We start from the raw sequence: 24,868 nt of genomic DNA, 5'->3' as shown, positions 1-24,868 counted from the left end.
CTAATGGACCTGCTGCCTCGTTCTGCAGGCGTGCACAGCTCTCCTTCCAGTCTTCCTCTGGCACGCTCAAGAACTCGCAACGTTTTTGGTATCTTCTCCAGATGTCCCACCCTTCAATGTTTTAAAAATAATATATATTTTATTTCCTTAATTCCATTAACAGATTTACGACTTAACATTTCGTCAATGTGGGTTTCTAACCAGCGACAAAGAGTTTAATTACTGGAGATTTTTGCACCATGATTCTTACACCTCACGTGAGAGGAGCTGGTTGCCAGGTTCTGGGGATGAATCCTTTGCCTCCTGCCCGAAGCCGTGACACGGCTTGAGGCAGGAGAACACTGGGGTTCGTGAGCGTATTGTTTTGCAGAAGGATAATGTGGCAGGAGGTTGTTATTTAATAACCAGTTGCCTTCTGAACTGGAGAGCTAATCACTACCATTAAGTGGTGATCGCACCAGGTGAGAAGATGTGAACAGCCTCACATTTGCGAAAGTTGGGAAGTCGAAAAGCCAAAGGGCTGGTACAGTGGGAGCTTGACAAGAATGCTGTTTTCAGTTCCAATTGTGTTCGAGCTTCAGCGCCTTGCTTTTCGAGTTTTCTTAAAAAAAAAAAATTAGGAATGATGATAAAACAACATGGTGCTGGGGACTGCCCCCTTGGGGGTTTACCTGTCCGTCATGTTTGAAAGTTTTCACAACAGCCTGGAAATTTTCGTCATTAGAAAAAGCAACCGACTTCCTTTAAAACCAAACCAAATGGTTTGTTTTTTCAGTCTTGCTTTTTGCCTAACTCAGTCTTCTATAGGTAGCTGTAGCCGCTCAGGGTTCGAGGACATTTCACCAGTGGTGATAAATGCAGCAGAGTTTCACTTTAATTCCTGACTCTGAGAGATGAGGTATGTGAAGACTCTTTCCAAGGAAGACAACAAAACCCCAAATGACAAAGAAGATGGAGATGACACTCACCTTCAGGTTGTTTCTCTTTTCCCCACTGTCCCCAGAGCCATTCCTTGCACTCTGCTGGGAACCAGCACCAACATTAAAAGCCAGAGGACTTAATGGATGAGGGTGGGAGTGGTGTGGCTTATGGCAGGGACATTCAGCCGAGACTGGCTCTAAGACACTGCCGCTCAGACTTGCATGTAGTTTTCATCACCTACGGTGCTTGACAAGTCCCTGATACCTGCCCCCCGCCCCAACCCAGAGGTTCAGATGTGATTGCTCTGGATGCGGCCCTGTGATTCCATTGGTCCATCAAAATTAAGAGCCTTCTCTCTTATCCCATCTCGGCCTTGGCTGCATGTGGTCAAAGCCCTCCTGTTGAAAGAGTGGTTCACAGAGCACCAACGACACCTGGGAACTTGGTAGACATGCAGAATCTCAGGCCCTACCCCAGACCTTCTGAATCAGAATCTGCAGTTTCACAAGACCCCCAGTTGTGGGGTGTTCGTGTTAAGCTTTAAGAAGCACTGATCTTGGCCTCAGGATCTCTTGCCCAGATACACCCACAGTCTCCTAAGGGTCTTCTTTCCTGTATTCTCTCCCATTTCAAGGCAGTGTCCACACTATTGCAGGGGCTCAGAATAAAGCACTGTAAAATTATTTTGAGTTGAAGGCATTTGAGTACCCGAAATCTCTTATCTGCCTAAAAGCAGAGCCTCTTGAAAAAGCTATAGTCATAAATGCCCTGTTCTGGAGAAACTCTCATCTGACCCAAACAGACATTGTCACAGGACTGTTATAGTTCCCATCTGTTCTCTTAAGGGTCCATTTAACTTTCTAAAAAGGCATTTGCTTTTGCATAAGTGGCCTCCCCGCCCTGCTCTTCTAAGATGTCATTTGTTCTCCCAGAAGTGCCCAGTGTCCCTCCCCATTACCTATTAAGAAAGTATATAAGCCCCAAATTCTAAACACCTTCTTGAGCCACATTGCTTTATGAACTCCAGTATGTATGTAAGTAATTTAATCTGTGTGTTTTTTCACTTGTTGATCTGTCATTTGTCAGTTTAATTTGCAGGCCTCCAAGCACTGACCTAAGAGGGTAGAGAAAAAGATTTTCCTCCCGACACTATCTATATGCCTGATCATGTCATGCTGATGCCTACAAAATAAACTCCTTCACCTGGCAACAAGGCCACTTAAAACTAAACTCCAGCACACCTCTCTAGACTTACTGTGTGTGCCTCGCTTCCCAAAACCCTGCCCTCCAGCCATGTTCAAACCTAGATATCAAAGCTCTGTAATGAAGGTGTGCATTTGCACAAACTGTTCATTCTGAATAGTCTTTCTCCCTTTTCTCTCCCGTGATCTCTCTTCAAGAATAGCTCCAATGGTGCCCCATCCATACTGCCTTCCCTCTTTTCTTTCCAAAAAGGGTTCTCAGGGCCCCAAACTGTGTCTCCAAAACCTAGCACAGTATCTAGTACATAGGAGTTTCATTTGAGTAAATGGATGGAAGGAAGGAAGGAATGGAGGGAGGAAGAGAGGGAGGAAGGACTAAAACCTTGTTTCCCAATTTCTTCATCTTCAAAAATATTTAAATGCCAATTCCAGGGAAGAGGGGCCTCTGTCCTGGGTTTGGACCTTCTACGGGCTCTGCTTCACACACACACACACACACACACACACACACACACACACACACACACACACACTGAATGTTTCACAGAACATATGGGTGCTCCTGTCAATGGGATCTGACAGGTGATGCTAGTATAGTACCACCTGCACCCCTAAACATCCGCTTAGGTGGATAACGTACCTCTAGTCCAAAGGAAACACTTCTTTACCTCTCTTGCTCTATGTCCTCAAAACAAAAAGCACCTGAGCCCAAATGCCATGAAGGTTTGTGTGTTGCACCTGTAAATGTGAGAAATAGACACAGCTTCAGAATAGAGGAGGGTTTGAGCAGCAGAAGTGCTTAGGTAAGATAAACAACTAATTAATTACCTTGTCAAATCTATTCTCCTAGATAGGGTGAACACAAGAGATTCTTGCATAATGAAGCATTCTTGGTGATGCTGAGAATCCATTTTCTCGTTTGTCTTCGTATTCCAATTTGTGGCCCATAGGTACTGAAGAATTAGCGCGTTATTAGCAGAGTTACACCTGATATCTGAAGGACATTTTGCAATAGTTAAATAATTCATATGACTCTTAAATTTGCATATGTGTGGATCTAAGTATAACACGCTTGAAGCATGTAGCAAGTCCTGTGGTTGCAACTAAATAGACTTTTAGTACTAGAACTGGAAGCAATCCTATTTTTGTAAACTATTTAATAGCATCAACTAAATTTTCAAAATTAAATAAAAATTCATTTTTTAAAAGTAATTTCAATTTTTATACTTGTTAATGATATTTTCTATCTTCCCTTTTAATTTTAATAGATATTTTAAATACCATTTTAAAAGAAAGTAACTTTTAAGGCCATGTGAAAAAATGTCGATTTGTGTCACATTTGCTTTGTTTTTTTATGTAAATTGTATTTACTTTAAAATTATTTCAATTTTTAATCTTTAAATCATTGAGAAATATAACGCAACATCATGATAGGAATAAAAAAATAAAAAGTGAAGCTCAGAAAAGGAAAAAAACTGAAAAGAAAAAAAGAAATAGAATTCCTTCATTTAGGTGGTCTGCCTGCATTTTTTAAAACTAGAAACAAAAGTGAGAAGTCTGTCAGGCATGACCCACATAAAATTTGCTAGTAAGACATTACAAATTCTATATTTAATAAAGTTTTAATTACTGATCAAAACAATGAAAATGAGCAAGAAAATTATTCTAATCCAATTCACAACTTCAGGAGGTTAGATGAAATCCCCAGGACCTCATAGTCTTCATTACATGAAGATTTAATTACTGATCAAAGCAATGAGAATGCAAAAGAGGGTTGTTCATAGCGTATTCACAACTCAGAAGCAGCAAGTGCAACTCTGGCATCCTATTAGAAGATGAAGAAAAATCCATTCATGAAATTAGCAACCTGGACGAGAAAGAGGAGACCTCTGGAGCGTCCCTCGTTTATTCTAGGATGACCCTAAAAACAGCGTCGAAACCTCTTTGACAGTATGAGGATGTTGCCACCAAAACATGATCCTATTCAAATTAGTGAATACAACTTTTCCTTGGATGACCATGGCAGAAAACTTCGTATTTAAGTTTATAGCAACATTCTTTCATATGGAAAAAGAACCTTTTATAGCAGGCTTTCATAGTCTAAGGCAAAAGACAAAGCAGTTTGTTACATGTGTTACATCATTCACAACCAATTTTCAAGATCAACTTTGGCCAAAGAAGGTATTTGAGATCAGAAACATTTGGATTTTTTACTAAAATAACACAAAATGTCACTCACATGCATATGAAAAACGGACCATGCAAGAACTAGAAATTAATGGGCTGAATAAATAGCAAACCACCAACAGTATTCAACAATGACAAGCAAATGCCAGTTTAGAGCACTGTTTAGCTGTTCTGAAAAAATATATTTCGGGTCCAATATTTAGCCACATTAACAGAGACTTTTAACCCCAGTTCATCCCGTGACACTCCTGGAACTCTGATACTTTCCTTTGTCCCCATCCGGACTTATTTTAACTCACCTATTGGTGAGGTGGGAATGGGGGCCAGGGGAGCACCCAGCACTGGCCTTTCCCACAGTCCCCTGGGGCTGAAGCTGCCAACTGAGTGCTGGACACCTGCCTCTGGACCCTTCACCTGACCTCCAGTCCGCTGATGGCTCCCATACAGCAGGCTGTCTCGGCCCCAGGAGCCTAATTTCCCCCACAGGACCTGGTTGAGAAGATGGCCGACTTGTGCCACTCCGAAGGGTCTCACTCCCTCCCCAGCTTCAGGTCAATAATCCCAGGACTCAGTGTGTACCCCTGGAGCTGCAACTGTGTGTTTGCAGCACTGTGGTTGACAGGTCCCACTGAATGTCATGGCTGCAATGGAAAAGAAAGGGCTCCTCCGTATTTCCCCAAGGTGGAGTCTGCAGCCAGCCAGTAGTTGGGCCTTGAGGTCTTGACCAAGCCCAGGCTCCCCACATGTAAAGTTGCGACCTTCCATTAGATATGAGTTTCTTACAGCTGTTGCAACAAATGGCCACAAACCGAGTGGCTCAAAGCAACACACATTTATCATCGTACAGTTCTGGAGGGCTGAAGTCGGAAATGGGCCTCCCTGAGCTAAAGTCAAGATGTTGGCAGAGCTGCTTCCTTCTGAGGGCTCTAGGGTGAATCCATTTTCTTGTCTTTTCGGGCTTCTGGAAGCTTCCTGCATGGCTTGTTTTGTGGCCCCTTCCATCTTCAAAGCCAGCAATGGCGTGCTGCGTCTTTCTTACATTGCAACACTTTGACACCCCTTCCTGCCTTGCCCTTCTACTTCCTGGGCACAGGAGAAGGACTGGGTGTAACCTGGCTCGAATCCCATGCCCACCCCTGAACTGCATCAGGGAATAGGACAGCATGACTGGTGGATGTCCATTCCCCCTATCAGAGGGTGGGACGTAGGAGGGGCAGCCCACAGCACCGGCACCACCTTGAAGCAGGAGAGGACGTTTTCCAAAAGGTCTCAGATGCTCTTCTGAATGGGCAAAACAATAAATATCAAGGACAAGTATTCATTATTTTAAACCATGAAAAAAATATTCAAAATGCTAAGGAAAAATATCCTCCAGAATCCTGTCATCCCACCACAAGTGTAGTTCGCACTGTGGAATGTTTCCCCCAGTCACTTTTTTTCTAGGCACACGTTCACATAGCGTATGGTCCTCCCATGTTGTGTAGACAAGTTTGCATCCTCCTGTTTTCACTTGAAATAATAACAGGAGGATTTTCTCATGATATTTCCTTTGACTCTGTTTCCTGCAACATCGACTTCTTTTCCCACTCAGCTCTTGAGCAGAAGGCCTTGTAGGCTTCACCAATAACTGGAAGGAGTATGGGCCTTTTCAGTCTGGGGGGAGATGTGAGCAAAGGGAGCAGAGAGGGATTCAAAGGACAAGCCTCTGTGACCTTCACAGGCCTGCTGAGATGAGCAAATGACACAGTATATGTGAGAGGGCCTTGGACAGGGCTGGAGTTATCAGAGTTCCAGTCATTAATCACCAAACGCCTTTTTAAAACAATCAAGTTCAGTGTTTGGTGCCAGGAGAAGGTTGCGCTCTTCCCCTGCGCAGTCCCCCAGGGAAAGGCGTGATTTCACCGAGAATGCGTGGCTCTAGCGTGGGTCGTGGGTGGTAGGGGGCGTCCCACAGCACTTCCAGTTTCAGGTGAGGAAAGGATGCTATCCTGAGAGCGGCCGATAGTACATGCGTCCAAACCCACGGACTTTGAAGCTGCTTCATAGAAATTCACATCAACACCGAATTCTGGTGCCACAGGACGGTGCAGGGCCTCGGCCCCTATCTGCTTCCTTTCTCCTCCTGCATCCCTCTGCAAGTCCTGCCACATCTGCTTCCAGATTCTCCTCTCCGGGAATACACCCATCTCTCCCCTGCACTCCAGCAGGTTGGCCTCTCAGGGGCAAAACCCCAAAACGCATGCGCCAGTCCCCTGCTCAGAGCCCTCCAACACCTGCCTGTTGCACTGAGATGAACATCCCAGCTCTGTCTGTGCTGATGGAATCCCTTTCTGACCCACCCCTACCTCCCTGTCCCCACACACTGCACCCCAGCCACTCACACCTCCTTTCTAGGTCCTGAACACCCCAAACTCGTTCCTGCCTCAGGACCTGCCACCTGCTTGTGCCTCTGCCTGAGCTGCTGCGCCCCAACTCACCACACCAAGGACTCCCGATTATTCAGTGCTCAGCTCGAAGTCAAGATTTTCTTCAGTGAGGCTTCCCTGAATCCTTCCTGTTTTATTCATTTCTAGAACATTCGCTCTTGGAAGGAATCTTGTTTTATCTTCTGTCTCCCCAGCTAGAAGTAAGCTCCCTGAAAGCACCAGTGTTGTTGCTCTCCTCGATACTATTTATCAAGTGCCTTCTAGGTACTTACCACATATTAGTTGAATGACAGTATCAATGAACATCCATTTCAGAAAGGACATGTTTTCTATTAGACATGGAGGATGATATTTTGGAGCATCGGTTTCACGTCAGTCAATATCCCCTTGGTTTTTCCCCTAGCTTCCTGCATATGAACTTGTCTTTGAGCTACGAGAGGATTCCCTTAACATTCATTAAGGTCAAGTAAGTGAAAGCCTTCTGTCTAGTAAGGGAAAGCAGAAGCACGAATCTAACTAAAATGTCAATTGCCCTAAGGTGTGAAAAAGATTTTTAAATTCTCCATTTAGTCTTTTGTGGTAGTATGCTTTGTCACAACCTTTTCTCCAAATAATATTCATGCCTGATTAGTGGAAAAAGAAAATTTTGCCAGAATACCATAAAACACACCAGCTAGATGGAATGCAGGAGTTTTAAGTGCCTTCCTAACTGGCAGTACCTGGTGATTAGAAGTAAAAGTGGAGACAGAGAAGACAAATCATTGATATATAGAGCTTGAAGATTGTTAGGGAGAGAGAAAGGGGCAAATTTAAATTTAGAGCCCAGAAGCCTTCTTGGAGGGAAGGGATCAAAAATCTTAAATCTTCCTTACCCAGGGTCAAAATGCCTAAAGCCTGCCAGGTGGGCTAGTTGGTCCGGGCCAACCTCTGATGGGGAAAGTGTTCAGTCACACTTCTTCCCCCCTTACACTTGCACTTCTGGGAACAGACCCATCCCTCTGGCCAGGGGTGGGCAAATGACCTATCCTGGACCAATCATAATCCTCCAACACCTGGACTACCATGATTGGTCCAGAAATGGTCACATGACTCAGTCAGGCCAATCAGAGTCCTTCCCTGGGACTTTGCTAGCTGGAGCAAGAAGAAAAGAGTATCCATGATCCCTATGGATATCGGCCAGAAGGGCTTGAGATCGAGGTCCCTGAAGAAATCCCCCATGCTCTCAGAAAGAACAAAACACCCAATTAAGGTAGACATACAGACAAGCTGCAGAGTCCTCTGGGTTTCTGAGCCCAGGGCAGAAGGTGCTGATGCCCACCAGGTAGCCCCTGGCTCATCTGGGATCTCCAGCTGCAGCAGCCCAAGGCCAGCCTCTCACCTCAAGTCCCTGTGGCTTTCTTCTTCGCTGCCTGGGCTTTCTCCAGCAGGTACAACCCAAAAGTATGGGGAAGCTTAGGTTCCCAGGAGCAGCTCTCACCTGGCCGGGGCCAGGAGTTGGTAGATAAGTGCCCCCAGCCTCCCCAGCAAGCACCAGAAAATCCTAAGGCTGCTGATGTGCGGGCTTTTCAGAGGCCAGACAGCCCACTCAGGCTCATCCTTGTGGCCGTTCTCACTTCCCTGGCCCACTTTCCCTCTCTGTCCTCATTTAGGCTTTCTGGAAACACCTTCGGAATTAGTGATCTGCACCCAAGTCCTTGTCTCAGACTTAGCTTTTGGGGAACCCAAAGGAGTGGCCTGGCTATGGTCATCTCAAAAGCCAGTTTTGTCTATGCCCTTCTGGGGGTTTGATTGCAGAACCTAAAAATTCTCTTTTTGTCTCAACTTGTGGGATTGAATTGGGCTTCTGTCAAATAAAGAATCCTGAAAAAAACAGATGGGCGAGTCACTGCAGAGACCAGGTTCTGAGGGGAATGGCCACTTGTTTGGGGGCAGTCGGGGGCTGGACTCATGACCTGTCCGATCTTGTGCATCCTCTCCCGTGGAAGCAAGTAAGTCGCAAGAGCAGCAGCCCCGGGAGTGCCACTAGCTGGCACAGCCTTATGTGGGGAGGGAACTGTCCTTCCTCCCACCAGGAGGAGCCTGCGGCCAGAGCAGCAGCAGTGAAAGTAGGGGCCTGAGCCCCACTCACAAGGCCACAGTGACACGTGCTCTGCAGGACAAGCTGGAGTCTCCCCAGACCTTAGGCTCAGGGTTAGAGTGGCAGCCAGCTAGAGATGAGTCTGAGTGCCCTCTGATGATAAGGTAACCAAGTCAGGAAGCAAAGGGCAGTGTCCCCTCCGACCTGCCAGTTCATGCCCAGGGAGGTGGGTGGGCACGGATGAAGTAGTACCCTCTGGGTCACTGCTGGGCCTATAGCCTACATCTTAACTGCTGCGTCATCCATACGAAGCACCATGGCTTCCATCTCTGTGATGTCTAGCTGTGAAGCATTTCACCCTCATTTTCTACTCTAGTTTTTCAACCTAGAATCTAGAACACAAATTTGCACACATTTCCCAGAGGAAGAAGCTAAGGCTCTGGGAGGTAAGGTGGCTGCAGCACCCCGCAGGCAGGGTGCACCCCTAAAAAGAGGAAGAAACTTCCCAGACTCTAGAGCTCAGTCAAGTCTCAAGGGCACATAAGTAACTTCTTGTTTGGTTTTCCCATTCAGCTGAGGGCTTATTTACAGATTGGAATTGGTGACCAAATGCACTAGATTGTACTGTTTATTTGTATGAACTTGACTGCTTAATTAGCTGCTTAAAAGTTTAGTTTACAGGGTGACTCAGCTGCATATACACCTATAGGCACAAACCCTCCATTTGTTCATTCAGACAATCAACAAATAAACCCTAGGAATTTACTTGGAGGAACAGCCCAAAATCTTCTTGAGACGTCATTTTTTCAGTACTTATTTCACTTTGGGTTGCTAGGAGATAAATTGTTGTTGTTGTTTTTAAAGCAATTTGCATAAAGACCAGGAAAGCATTTTAATAATGTCAATACATAGCCAAATGGACTAAAGTGCTAAAGCGACTATTTTTCACTGGATAATTAAGCCTCCAAATTTAAATGTTCTGAAAGAGATACACTTGTATTCCACGGAGGTCTATTCCTCTTAGGTAGCTAATTATTTCTCAAGAACAACACTGCGTCGTGTTAGACATCTTCTTGCTAATCTAATAATATTAAGCTACTGGGAGATGGTTCCTAGCCTATCACATAATCAGGAATGGAAAGCGGGTAGAGTTTTAATTGCAGAATTGTGAGAAATTCCTTTTTCTAATCACTAGCACAAATCTGACAACCTGTCCAGCAGCCAGGAACTAAATTAAAGTTTTCTCTCCTGATATATATGCTAGAAATCTCACTAATTCAAACTGAGGGAGAGGAAGAGGCAAACTATTTCGGTAAAACATATCTACTGTAGGACTCACTTAAGACTTACTTAAGACTTTTAAAATTTGTTCTTTCAAGTTCAATTAGACTCTTGAGTCCTGCCCAAAATAATCAATGTAAAAGCATTAGCCATTTTTATCATCTCAATGTAAGTACACAGACCAGAAGAAACTTTTAAAAGTCCTTTGAAATGGTACGGTAGATTGTTTGCAAATGTTTACAAGGAGAACCCCATCGTTCTTTCCATCCCTGTATTCTAGCCTCTTCACACTGTGCTTTACCACTCACTTCTCCCAGCCAGACGAGGAATCTGTTTCTCTACCCCTGAATCTGGGCAGGCCATGTGACTTGCTTTGACCAATCAGTTGGGGTGGAAGTAACATTGTGTAAGCTTAGAGCACAGGCCTTAAGAGGCCTTACACCTACCAAATATGTCATCTTGGAATGCTTCTGCCACCATACCATAAAGCCCCACCTGGCACTCACCTGGGAGAGAGGCCTAGCAGATGGCCAGCCCCAAGTCCCAGGCACGTTAGACTACCTCAGACCAAAGAGCCTCAGGAAAGCCTGCAGATCACTGGAACCACATGAGGGACTCCAGGCGAGCCCAGTAGAGGTCCCCGGCTGAGCCCAGCCCAAACTGCTTATCCACTGAATCATGAACGAATAAAATGCTTGGAGTTTGATCCCACTAAGTTTCAGGGTGGTTTTTAATGAAGCAATAGATAACTGGCACAAGTGGGTTTTTTTTTTTTTTTTAGATAAATGTAGAAAATTCAGAAATAAAAATACAAAAAAGAAAAATATCCCCCACAAGCTTACCTCCAATGTTAACTACCTTTAGTATGTTGGTATTTTGCTTCCAAACATTTTCTTTTGTTTGTTTTTACAAGAATGGAAACATACTAATATTGTGTCATAAATGTGATTTTTAATGCACCCAATGTGAATGTTTTTCTGTGTCATAAAACAGCCTTTGTTCAGTGTTCTCTAATGTGATGGTCAGTTGGGTACAGTCCCAAGAGGAGACACAGGAGAGGCTCAGGTAGACAGTCGATCATACTCACAGGTCCTAGACCCAGGAGTCACGATGTGCCATGCAGAGTCACGTGGGGAAGCCCCAGGGTGGTCAGAAGGCAGAGGGGCAGGAGCAAAGAGAGGGCCTAGGCCACAGCCTTTATTGGCATTTCCTCTGGAAAGGCAAGGCAGGGCAGGGTAAACAGTTTAGGATTGGCTAGTTGGAATTTTAGCAGGCTTTGGCTCTAGAGGTGGTCTCCAGTTGTCTGGTAGCTGGCCCAGGGATGAGTAGGGCAGAGGAATATTACCTCCTGGGGTCTGCAGGCCAGATGGAGGAAGTAAGACCCTGGATTGCTTAGTTTGCATATCAAAGGTGTCCTGAGGGACTGCTGGGCTCACAGTCAGCGCTGCAGTCTCTTCCTGCAAGTCAGGGGGACTGACCCCCAAGAGACTCTCAGACCCCCAAGATCTACCTGGCACTGACCGAGGCCTCCACATGGTAGCTGCGGCCCGAGCGAAGCACAGAGCACACATGATCTTACATGCCTTTCATTATGCTCTTTACTCAAACCTCAGTCATCAACACACCACACAGTAAAGCACACAGACTCATACAATAATGGGGTAAAAGAAAGTAACAAGCCAGTCCCAGTGTCAATCGGAGTCCTGGTGGAGTGAGGAAGGGTGGCTGGTCCCAGAGGTCGGTCCGGCAGAGGTTCTGCACCAGCAGAACAGAGCAGAGAGGAGGGTTCTCGGAGCAGAGTGGCAGTGTGGTCACCTCTCAATCGAGACAGGATCTCTGAGCTGCAAAAGTCCTCAGTTCTCATGCAGTTCTGAGTGACTTCGCAAAGTCACCTTATTGGGCCAGCCAGCCGGTGACCCTGACGTCCTTATATCTTCAGTAGCAGACCTGCAGGGTGTAGCTGGTTACACCCAGTTACCAGGGCAACCGGGCAGCTCCCTGGGTGTTGTCTGCTAAGTTCTCTGCGCATGTGCACAATAGGGTCACTCTTGCTCACACAAAACTCATTCTAACATCTTCCAGGGATGCTCCACACAAGGGGTGTCCAAACTGCGGCCCGCAGGCCAACTGCAGCCTGCAATCCATTGTTAATTGGCCCACAGCAAATTCCAAAAATATATTTAGTTTACTTAAATAAACCAGGTGAGGCAATACGTACTTCACCTCGAGTGAATGGCCCGGCTGTTTGTATATTTTACTGCATATGGCCCTTGGTGAAAAACGTTGAAAAAAGTTTGGACACCCCTGCTCTACACCAAAGGTATTCTGCCAGCTGAGCCCTTAGCTCTCTAAAAATAGCCCAGCCCCAGAAGGGGTGTCTCCCCAGCCAGAAAGTTTCTTAAGATGTGAAAACATCATAATAATACAGAAAATGAATATATATATATATATATATATATATATATATATATATATATATGTATATATATATATAGATGTATATATATATATATATATGTATATATATATACAATACAGTCTTCAACATCATTTTAAGTAATGGCTGAGTGTACTGTTTAAACATGGGTCCTCTAGAAAATACTGTTTTAGGCAAGGATTAAAGCGCTGATGCTTTATTTGGCAGGTGTGGGGCCCAGGGTCTAGGTGGTGAGAAGAAAAGGAAAGAAAAACACAAAGCAATGCCCTGTGGTGAGTCCCCTTGCTGGCTGGCCACAATTTCAGGACAAGCTGCAAATAGATACAACAGGTCACTCAGCGGGCTTGTTCTTTTGGCATCAGGAGCTCCCCAGAAGGGCTGCAAGGAGGAACCTCACCACGAAGCAGTGGGAGAAAGAAGAAGGGATGTATGTGCTCATTCCTGCGTGTTTCCCATGCCCAGTAGGCCAAGGGTCACACGCACGGCCCCGGGGTGTCATCTAGTTCCTTGGTGTTTGCCCAGGAAGCTCTGACGGTCAGTAACAGGGAGTGACGGAGTGTGGCCCGGCCAAAAGCCAGAAAGCAGCAGGCCGTGCAGGGAATCTGAGCAGGCACACACGCTGGTGTCCAGCGTGTGTAGGGAGCATAACTGACTTAGTCGATTGTTTCACTGCTACCTTGTACATTTTGTTTGTTCCAGTTTATTACTTTTATAAGCAGCATTGGGATAAACATTCTTATAAGTTAACTCTTGTTCTTATCTATGACTATTTCCTTGGCATAAATTCCTAGAAGAGAAATTTTGGGGTCAAAGTTTATATACAATTTTGAGGATTTTGATACGTATCGCTACCCACAGAGACACAGTTACACATTATGTGGTTTCGGGTCCTGTACATTCCTTGCTAACTATATACTTTGGTATTTTATTCTGTGTTCATGACTGTTGTGAATAGGATCTTATTCCAGTGTATCCCCCAGCTGGTCTTTGCAGTTTTGCTCACAAGAGTAATTTTAGTGGAATGTGTTGTTTCCCCACAGGCGGCCCGGAGGTAAGTAATTGAACTTGGCCTGGGCTGTGGCACCCTTGAGAGACAGTCCAGCCTAGTGATTAGAAGCATGACTGGGGGTGGGGGGCCCTCCACCATCTATCTCTGAGACTCTGAGCGTCTTCTCTGTGTCTGTGTCCTCACCTGTAAAATGTGAATGATGATGAGAGCTATTGCCTCATTTGGAGTTGTGAGAACGAAAACGTGAGTCATTAAAGGTAAAACGTTTAAAATAGGGCCTGGCCTATCGGACACACTCCATGAGTGTTGGACGTCATTCGTATTATTTTCATTACTGCACGCCACTCTCTGTTATCAATAGGAGGAGACATTCAGGTGGTTGGTGGTGCAAGTTTGAGAATTGTATACAGTTGGTGTTTCCGAGATCCCAGTCCCTGAATTCCCACAACCTGTACTAAATGGTAGACAGCAAGGCCAGGAGGGGAGGGACCCCAGGCTCCATGGATTTGTCAGACGATCTCTCCCGCAAGGGGCAATGGCTGGCTGGCTGGCTGGCTCCCTCACCCTGTGAAACCCCGCAAACCTCTGGGGCAGCCATGGTTCTCCCTATTCTGATTTATTTGAGTCGACAGAAAATGAGCATTCCTGTATCAAAGCAAATGTTAGTCTCAACGTGGGAAGTGCAGTTCTAATACTCAGGCACGTACACAGAGCTGCCACGTTAAAGTGGAAACCCATCAAACTCAGAGGACAATGAGCAGATGCAGTGGTGATGGTCTCGTTTACTCTGCTGTTGTCAACTTCTCTTTGTTTAAACCAAGCTCCCCCGCTTGCCTTTGTGAGCATTATTAGTGCCCAACGGGAAATACGGACCTTTGCAGTTCACAAGTCAGCGAGCCTTCGTTTCCGGGCAGGGCCCAGCCTCCCCCGTTTTTGCACAAAGTGACAGCTGTAATCAAGTCCTAACAAATGACTGTCCTGCACAATAGAACCGCAAATAAAATTCTACATGTTGAATGCGCGTATTGTTCCTTCTTGTTTGCAAACATGTACACAGTACGGTCTTCATTATTCCAGAGCTTGGAAAAACAAAATTGTCTTCCAGCCTGTTCGAGCACTGGTGGATTTTTCTGGCTCCTGGAGGAATGCCCAACTTTTTTGGAAGAGCATATCTTGTGCGTCCTCAACCCTCCGACTGGGAGAAAACTCTGGTAAAGACAGCAGGCCTGAGAAGCTGGCCAGGGAAGCTGGAGGCAGCTGGTGGAGACCTAGCACCTGAAGACGGCAGGCCCCTGCCCACGTCTGGCCCCCACCAGTGGGTTCTGACCCCACGTAATGACTCCTCCCTAAATACATGCTCACAAATTCAACATGATTCTTTCTTTGCTTGTACAAAATGTAGTTATTTGAGCTTTACATTTGGATTCCAGAAGAGAGAAATTACCCCAACTTCTGAGTAGTTGCCTGACTCTAGAAAAGGTAACGGAGTCTGCAGAGCCAGGCTTCTCCTCCTGATTTGGCCACTCATTAAGGTAACAGGGCATGCTGTGCTCACCTTAAAGAACTGTTACAAGACTCAAACAGGCTAACACATTAGACATGTCTTAGAAGGTGCAAAGCATCGCACAAACGTAAGGTATTACCCTTTATAGCATCATGTGAGGTTAGCTCCTAGTAAATGCTTTGATGGCAAAACAAGATAAAATTTAGAAAATAAACAGATACACAAAAAGACAAGTATTGTATGATTCCACTTATATGAGCTATCCTGAATAGGCAAATTCATAGAGAAATATTATAGTGGTTACTCTGGGTGTGAGGCGAGGGGGCAATGGGGAGTTGTGTTTAGTGGGTGCAGAGTTTCCATTTGAAATAAGAAAGTTCTGGAGGTGGATGGTAGTGATGGTTTTACAACAATGTGAATCTACTTAACACCACTGATTTGAACACTCAATGGTTAAAATGGTCAATTTCATGTTATATTTTCCCATAATAAACTAAAATTAAATGAACAGATGGCTTAGGGAGACATAAGATTATATACAACAAGGAATTTAGCTGTGTCCACGTGTTTGGCACATTCTTTTTCTGTGGTCACACTACATGAAAAGTCAAATCATCATCAGAAGACACTTACTCTCTTGCCTTTTGACTGGTAATATTGATGTCCTCAGATGACCAGCTCTGGCGTTATTTCCTCACCAAGAATGGCCTGTCTATTGGACTAGACCAGCAGTCAGGACAACCTCTCCTTCCCTGGATGGAGATGAACAGACACTGCCAATGTTTGCTCACTGTCCCCTGAGTGTCATGTCCAGGGCTGAGTGTGAACCCTGTGTGGAGGACCTTCTTTCCTTAGATCTGCTGTAATCGACTCAGGACACAAAACGCCCTCGTCGTAGACAATCGTATCATTTATTCTTCAAAGCTGGATGTTTTCAGGAATGAAGGACCAGAGCTGGAAGTTGGGACTGTCCTGGGAAGACCAGGACATGGGATCATGCTGTATGTCTCCCGGCCCATCAAGGCGGCTCCTACAGATGAACTTCCTCTCCCTCTCACTCCATCTGCTCCCTGGATGGGGACAGGGGGTGACAAACAGCATCCAGGGAGAGAACTGAGTTGCTCAGACGCGATTCTTCAGTAAACATCCTGGAGCAGAAGTTGGAATTCGATGCCTTGATGTGAGAGGGAATTTTCTGTGGCTGATGAGGTGGAGAGGGGGTGTTCTCCAGGGAAAGGGAGGAGGAAGAGGGGCCCGTGGGTGAAGCCAGCAAAAGGGCAGAAGGCCACCTGCTCAGTGGTCAGAACACCCGAATGCACACCAAATGCCGAGTGAAGTTCCCAGAAGCATAAAGTGCCCGTGCATGAGTGGGGATTTGGGAAACAGTACCGATGTAGGTGTTTACTCGCTAGCTACAACATGGATGAACTTCTAAAGCACAATGCTAAGTGCAAAAAGCCAGCCACAAGGGCTACATATTGCTCGACTCCGTTTATGTGAAATACCCAGAGCAGGTAAACCCACAGAGACAAAACACAGATTGGTGTCTGCCAGGGCACATGGGCAGAGCAGGCCTGTGCTACCAGCAAGGCCACGATGCCAGTCCTTATGGAGGATGGTTCCACATGCAGCTGGGTGCGTTCTGGGACTCAACTCCCACGTTGCTAGGGAGGGATCTTAGCTCACTCAGCATGTGCTAAGCATCCATCTCGAGCCTACCTTTGAAGACCTAATGCCAAGAATAATCGACAATGACAACACTAATGAGCATCGGTGGAGGTCAGAGTCCAGGGAGGCCTGCTGTCTGTTGTTTGTAAGCTCATGGAAACCCTGTCAGCAACAGTAGAGGAAACCAGATCACTGGGCTGAGTTAATCCCCCGGTCGCAGGGGTGATGCCCAGGCCAGTGACCTTGCCAGTGCCAGCCACCCAAACCCCACGCCCCACAGGTGTGGGTTTGCAGAGCTCATCAGCCTGTTCACTCTGACACACAGGATGTGTGTCCCTGGAGAGTCCCTGCTTCGGAACCACGACAAAGCCACCTCTCCCCAAACCAACAGAGCCCAGAGCTAAGCATCCATCACTACAGTGGCCTAATTTTTGTGCTGAGAAAAATGAATCCAGAAAGTGCATTCCTGCCATTCTCTACATCTCTTTTAACTCCAGATTTCACTAATCAGTGGATTTTACTGATGTTACTAGGAGGTTTTCAGAGACCACGCAGCTTGATTATAGGAAATCAAATCCACTTGGAGAAAGGAGCTGAGCCCTGTTTCATCATTGGTCAGGCTCAGAACTGTTTCAGCAATAATTTACTTTCCTTGAATTAAATTGCACCTTTTTTTGTAGGAAAAGAATGCCTAACATTAAATAGTTTTGAAATTTCCATACCATTGTTGGATCCCCCAGTCCAAAATCTTTTCTTTGGTCCTATTGACCAACCCATTAACAATGAATGTGAAGTTGACCACATCGAGTATATTTCCATAAATGGGAAATGCCCTGTGGAGGCTTCTCCTTTTAAACCACAACCTTGCTGCCCTTCCTAGGTGCTCTCCCTTTGTTACCCAAAAAATCACGCACTGAACCATTGACTGTTGTACTCATCTTGAATTGTCCTTCTTAAAAATATAGAAAACAAATAAACAAACAAACAAAACCCCTTTCATTATAAAATGTAACCACATTAAAGAAAACTGGGAAAATGGAAAAAGAAAATGTACATCCATAATCCCAGCAAACCAAGACAGCTAGAGGTTTGCAGTCATGATTACACTGTGGTCCTTGCAGATGTTAAGACTGAAATTCCTCTCAGTGTGTCACTTTGGAGGCTCATGTCCACAGCCGTCGGGCCTGGCTGAGGACTACCTGACATGGGTGACAAGTCACCGTGGGTGACAGCTTTCTGTTTGGTGTGTGCACATGTGTGTCTGTTTCTCCTCTCTGCATTCTTGTTGTTGAAGCTCACTCCCATTCATTTTCCACTTTTGGTCTTGTTTTTTTGCATATCCTTCCAGGCAAAGTTCTTTCAGAGATGAGTCTTTCCTTATCCACGCTCTCATATCCCACACCTGTAATAGGAAATGGGTAGACAGCAAATGGAACTGCCTGTCTTAGGGAAAGATGGCCCGCGTGGGCACAGAAGTCACCCATGCCCAAGGTCATGCACCTCACTGGAAGTAGGAATGTTTCACTGCTTCAAACAACTCGCTAAGAAAACCTGCAATGAAATGTCCTCTGAGTTCGTGTAAATACGACTTTGTAGCCCAATATTTCGGGATGGTCAGAGGCTCTAAAAGGGTGAATAAAAGCCCTAGTTATGAACTTTCACAAGTGTCTCACCCTCTCTGAGCCTCAGTTTCCCCATCTGTAAATGTGAGACGTCCCGAAGGACCCCTCAGGGGGCTTTCCCTGGCTTCCCAGCCACCGCAGCCCTCCTGTGTGGGAGCTATGACTGAAGAGACCCCCCACCCCAGCTCAGCCCTGCTCTGGACCCCAGGACTCATGCTGACCTGAGGATGTACGTTCCATGATGTGCTGTGTAATCCGGCCCTGATGTCTCTGGTCTAATTCAGAAAACTGGGCTTGGGCCCAATTTATTTAGGCAGCAAACACAAATGAGCCCCTTTCAGAGCTGGGCACTGTGCCAGGACACACAGAGGACTGACTGGTACACATCCTACCCTGAGCAGCCGGGGGGTGGGCAGACAGGACGGCACAACACCATCCTCACGCCGTGCCTGCCCCCTGACCCCTGCCCGGCCCAGCAAGCACATCTGTCTGGTTCACCTGTGACCTGGTAGCCACCCCACACCCCCACTCCCACCTTCCATCGTATCCTTCTTCCTCGGTCTTCAGGTGCACAGGCCAATTCTCATCCCGCCACCTGAGGGCCTCACTCAATCAGATGAGGGCAAACTAAAACAAAGAAAGAACAGAAAAGCCTATATAGAAAAGGCCCTGATGGAGCTGGTCCAAGCAGGGAGAAAATGACAGGCATTTCTAAGTGTCAACACGCTCTCTGCACATGAGGAAGAGGTGGGAGTGAGGCGGAAGGGATACAAACACAGGACTGGGTTATTTTCTGGGGGGTCGCACTGCTTGCCCACCTAAAGGACATTTCCCAGTCCTAGGCTAGCTGAGGGCAGGGCCCCTCCCTTCTCTACCCCGAGCCCCAGAGGACTGGCTCTCAGGCAGGCAATCGATCTACCGAGAGCCCATCTACAGGCCAGTCGGTGACTTAGGACCTGTATCGTCTGCTTGATAGGATGGGTTGAGCCGGTCCCTTTCTCAGGAAGTCAGCAGGAGAAAACTAAGAGATTGGGACAGTTGGCTGTGGGCCAGGAAAGTGGTGATGGGCCATGTGTGGCCAACTGGAGTGCAGACTGGGAACCTGGGGGAAGGAACAGCGAGATCTGGGCAGAGGCAAAAAGAGATGGAGAGACGGCCTGGCATAGGTCACGTGGCTGTCCCACCACTGTCCCCGTTCCCATGGGAACCCTTCTACGGGGAAACCTGGGTTCCTGGGCCATCCCTATTGCACTTACAATCATTCATCAAACATGCTTGGACCTTCCTTTACTTCAGTTACTGGTTGAGTTTTATTCCTATATAAATTATTTAAAATCAGAAAAAAAAAAGGGAATACGCAGGGCTAACCCCATATTCTACATTTGTGGAAAACGAGGACCACAGCAGTTAAGACCCTTGTCCAGGCCACCCAGTGATAACCCAGGGTCCCAATCTCGACCCTCACGGTGATGACCTTGGCGTTACAGAGCTCCAGAGGGCAACACAGACGCTCCCATCTTTAAGCTAAACACAAATATATCCCCATGGAAAGACCTGAAAAATCTTTTAGCATCTCACTAGCATTTCAAAGGTACATGAAGCCCTGTCTATAAACAAATGAGAAGATTTCAGTCTGTCAATGTAAGTGGCTGAATACCACGGCCCAGTTCCATCAGGGTCTCACCTGAAAGCACACTATAGCGAAAAGCCCAGTTGATAACCTTCGCAGCCAAGAGCAATTGCAAAAGAAGACGATAGATTTGCTGAGTCCCAGAGCAATTTTGTTTTAGCTTTATCACTTGGCCTGAGGAGTCGGGATGTGTAAGTGTTGATTCCATTTGGCTCCCTGGTTGAAACAGAAGATGGAAAAATTTAACAGATTTGTGAAATCTAAGTATAATCCTATCTATTAATGCCCACATCCTAACATTTTTGGTTTAATTTTTCAGTTAATAACAGCTAACATTTATTGTGTGCTTACGACGCACAAGGCACTTTCAACTAATAATTCATGTTTAATCGTCACGGTAACCCTGTGAGACAAGTATACTATTATAGAAACTATAATAATTACTATACAGGGACCTCCCAGGAACTTGCCAAAGACTCACAGCCAGGAAGTGGCAACGCTGGGTCTCCACCTCAGAGGGCCACTTTTCTCAACCTTTGAGCTGGCTCACCCCAGGGAAGGTTCGCTAAGGAAACAGATGATTGCTTGTTTGTTTGAGGTGCAGACAAGGGAGATAATTCAGGAATTTGTAATTGCTCATCCCTGCTGGGGGATATTAGCTCGACATTAGCAGTGACACGTGAATCATGACACTTGTTTCCGGCTGAGTTATTACAATGGTGCTCACCAGCTTGCTGGCTTGGTTTAGAAAATGCTGCAGAAAGATGGTCCTCACTGCTCGCAGTTGTTCCCCATTATCTACAGCTCAACCAGGACCCCAGCCCCCTGCCCATCGCACATTGTAGTTGTCGGGCAGCCCCTGGCCTCAGTCCTGCATCTGTGGGGTGAGCTGTGGCCCTGGGACATCTTTAGGGATAGTGATGGATCACAGCCCAAGAAAGCTTGAGTCACATTCCCGAACACTGAACAGCTGATCTTTGGGGGCACTGGTAGACGTCAGCAAGCATAGAAGAAATGCATCCTCAGGGTCCCCAGGGCCCCCTCTGCAATCCTTGCCTTGGCCACGGGCCCAGGGGCAGCAACTGACCCCTGGGGGTTTTGCTGGTCCCTGTTCTTGCGGCCCTGGAGGAGACCTGGGCCACACATCGAAGGGCCAGCCTGGCCGCCCCTAGGAGGGAGCTGAACTGATTCTTACTGAGATCCAAGGGTGCGGTGGGCAAGGAGGAAAGGCCTGCGGAGGCGCTGGTCCTCACTGCTAGGCATGTCATGCCCCCCTCTGTGCTTCAGCTTCCTTATCTGTCAAAAAGAAAGGGTGGGGTGACCTGGGGAGGAAGATGGGGCTCAGCTGGGACTCAGTGAGGCCCCAGTGACTCCTGGGAGGCAGGGCAAGCCCAGGCCTGTCTCCTGGCAAGTCCTCTGCCGATATTTCCTCCCCACATCTGGGGTTACACAGCCCTTCTATTTCATCATGAAATCTGAAGTGAAAACTTCATTCTTATGCTTAAAAATAGGGGAGGGGAAATACCTTTCATCTATTAAAAAAAACAATGTCAGCTCCCCATACATCCCTCCCCTCTCTGTGTTCCAGCCAAAGAGGGTTTCCTTACTCCCCAAACACCCTAACCCCTCCCTGCCCTTTCCATGCCATTCCCTCCTACCCTTCCTTTAGGAGTCAGCCAGAAGCCCCCTCTCCTGCAATTCAGTCATTCATCAAACGAGCTCGGAGTGCCTGCTCTTCCAGAGAGATGCTCACCAAAGGGACAGAGGAGAAAAAATGGAGGAGACAGTGCCCAAGACAAGTGGTGAGGACACAGGCAGGGAGGTCACGAACAGGCCTACCTTCAGTCCCAGGCTCTCCATCCAGTGTTTTCATTCTTGTTTATATTTCCATGCTATACAGAATTTCATTCCTTTTCTTAAAAATTCACATTTTTATTCTTTCTCTGCAATACCTGTTAAAAATATACCACACACATACCGTGTTGCCCCGAAAATAAGACCTAACTGAAAAATAAGCCGTAGCATGATTCTTCAGGATGCTTGTAATATAGTATAAGCCCTAATGCATCTTTTGGAACAAAAATTACTATACGACCTGGTCTTATTTTCGGGGAAATACAGGAGGGCTTATTTTATATTAGGAGCATCCCGAAATATGCTAGGGCTTATTTTCCGGTTAGGTCTTATTTTCGGGGAAACACGGTGTCTGGTGTAAATGAAACCTTTGAGTGGTGATAGGGGACACCTGGAGAGCACCCCCAGGCCCAGGGCACCTGTGGTTCCTGTGTCTGCAGTTCCTGGGCCCAGGAAGGCCCCACTTGTGGGACCCCTCCCACAGCCCTGGTGCCTCAGGTACATGTGAATGGCTCCCTGGGCCAAATGCCACAGAAAAGAGGCAGAAAGAGGTTTGGGACAACTTCTCAAGTGTGAGCGCCACAGAGGGGTCCTCCTATTCCGAGTCCCACCTCCAACTAACACGAGTTAAGTAAAAGTACCACCCTTTCACCTCTTTCCCTCTAGGAACTACAGGAACAGATGGCTTCCCCTCGGTTTCTCAGACATCCAGGGATCCGACGGTCCCCAAGGCTTCCCCTCTGTCCCCTCACTGCTCCTCCCTCCTGTCCCCCCAAGCTCCAATCACCGCAGGGTACCCTCCTAGCGCCCCTGACCCCCGCCCTTCCCCCCCATGTTCCCCCATCTCTGCCCACAGCTCGCCCTGCCCTCCCATTTCACTGCTTCCACCGCTTACCCACCCCCGCTCCCCATCCCCACCCCCCAGCCATCCAGGATTTTTCTCCTTTGACACACTGATTAACACTTAAACCGCAGTGTGCACGAGTAAGTCTGTGCTGATTCTTACCTGTAGGCATGGCGCTCATGGCGAAATTTGGGGACTCGCTAGGCTAAGTCGAGGCCAAAACGCAGCAGCTGCGGAGCTGGGTTCCGAGGGCGGGCTCTGGCGGGGTGGGGGGCACATTGCCACCAGCACCGACGTAGGGGCTACAGCGGGGGCTGCGCGGGCTTGGGGACTGCGGGTCAGGTCTCGGTTTCCTTCTTCCCTTAAAAGGACAGAGCATCCATGGTTCCCCCACCACCACTGCGGAGGGACGGAAAGTCAAGGCCTCCCTCCCTCCGCCAAGGCCGAGCTGCCCATGCCCCACCTAAGACCCCCCCCCCCCCCAAGCAGGACCCTGAGGAGTGCCAAGTGCCCTGTGTCTGCCCGCAAAGAGGGGACGTCCCGTAAGCGGGTCGCTGCTGGCGCGAAGAGGGCAGGTCAAGTACGCGCCACGGGTTGGTTCCAGCGCTGTGCGGTAGAACTGGGGTCCTGGTGGGAAGAGGCTGCGTCTGGCCCATCTCTGGTTCAGGGGCCTCTCCCAGGACCAGCTGGGGCCACGCAGAAAGCTGCTGCTGAGTGCAGGCGCGGAGTCCGGGGTGAGACTTGATAAGTGAGGAAGGGGCCTAAGGAGAAAGGAGTCCTTAGGGAGGGGAGAGGAGGACAGAGAGGGTGGCCGGTCCTAGCCCCAGGCCAGGGCCACCAGCTCCCTTGGCTGTCCTCCTCCCCCTCATGTCCTCCCCCCTCTCCTGTGTCCTCCCTCCCCTCCTGCCGCCTTCTCCCTCTCCCATACCCTCCTTCCCCTTCCCCTCTCACTGTATTTTCTTGCCCGATAGACTGTAAATTCTGAGGTCGGGGCCATGTCTTCCCATTTCATCTCAGTATCCAGTATATTGCAGTGAGGTGTAAGTGCTTAATAAATCATTTGTTCAGTGAAAAAACAAATGCATGAATGAAGAAAACTGAGTCCAAGATTGGTCTAGTTTTAGATTCTAGTTACAGAGTCTCTGTACTTTCCTCCTTATTATCAAAACCAACTTTGTGGGTTGTTGTTGTTGTTTTAAGGTGTGTTCAATTCACTCATCTACCAAGCTTTTATTTAGCATCGACTGTATAATATTTGTATTTGGGAGTTTACTGGCCCTGAGGGAACTTGGTATCTGAAAGCATTCTTAGACTCTATCAGTACTCTAAAACTCAGTTTCTAGAATCCCAACAGATATAAAACTAGGAGTAGGAAAGAAACAGTCTTTCTAACTGAGCACCCTTGTAACATGTTTCCCCCCTGTAATGAAATGTATTCAAGACTGACGAGATGTCAATAGGTTCCTAAGTTTTCAAACATCTCTTCAAAAATCCAAACCCTGGGCATCACATCTCCCTGTCTGCCCAAACAGGTAATTATACTTTGTGTATTAAAGTCTTGTATCTTTGACCTATCCAGTGCACAAAAAACAGTTTAACCTTTAAACCAAGTCATGTACACCATTTTACTCCTAGAAAGATGAATTCATGTTATTCCGTCAAATCAGTATCAACCTGACCTTTAAACACATCAGTGTTTCTTGGGAAAATATTATGGCTGGGATGCCTACCGAGGTAAACAATATTAGCTGCTCCTACGCAGTGGCGAGCCGATCGGAATATGGGGGTGGAAGGCAGCAGGCCCCAGAGCACTCTGACAAACTCCACAGGATATGAAGAACAATGTAAGTGTACCAGAGTTGGCAGAAATATTTCTGTATTACTGTTCCAGAGATAACAGCTAAGGTGAATCATTTCCCACCAGCTACCATTCCAAATTATTTCACATTCTGAAGGGACCCTATTTATTTCATTGGTAGCTAGCAATTTACTTAGCTGAAGATCATTATATTTATGTGTCTGTGAAATCCTCACAATAATTACACATTTGAGCTGTCTCAGATGTGCCATATGTATTCTCATTAGTCATATACTTGGAAGGATATTATCACATTTTTGTAGTAACCTTCACAATGTAAACATAAAGCGCCCAACTGGATGTGAACTTTGATTTTCATGGTTTTCTTACATATCAGATTTATCAAAC

At 46.8% G+C, this 24,868-nt stretch overlaps 1 long non-coding RNA gene across 1 annotated transcript; it reads right to left on the bottom strand.

Annotated features, from left to right (window-relative positions):
- Positions 1 to 12,689: 12,689 nt before the first annotated feature.
- On the bottom strand, positions 12,690 to 23,114 carry LOC141572876 (uncharacterized). Its single transcript, XR_012498355.1, has 5 exons — positions 22,825 to 23,114; positions 21,804 to 21,916; positions 20,019 to 20,180; positions 18,870 to 18,961; positions 12,690 to 18,114 (listed from the first exon to the last, which is right to left on the bottom strand). It is a non-coding gene; the product is annotated as an uncharacterized LOC141572876 (long non-coding RNA).
- Between the last annotated feature and the right edge of the window lie 1,754 nt (positions 23,115 to 24,868).

This window comes from Rhinolophus sinicus, linkage group LG07 (genome assembly GCF_036562045.2).
Source record: "Rhinolophus sinicus isolate RSC01 linkage group LG07, ASM3656204v1, whole genome shotgun sequence".
Taxonomy (NCBI): Eukaryota; Metazoa; Chordata; class Mammalia; order Chiroptera; family Rhinolophidae; genus Rhinolophus; species Rhinolophus sinicus.
This window is presented reverse-complemented; position numbering and strand designations above follow the sequence as displayed.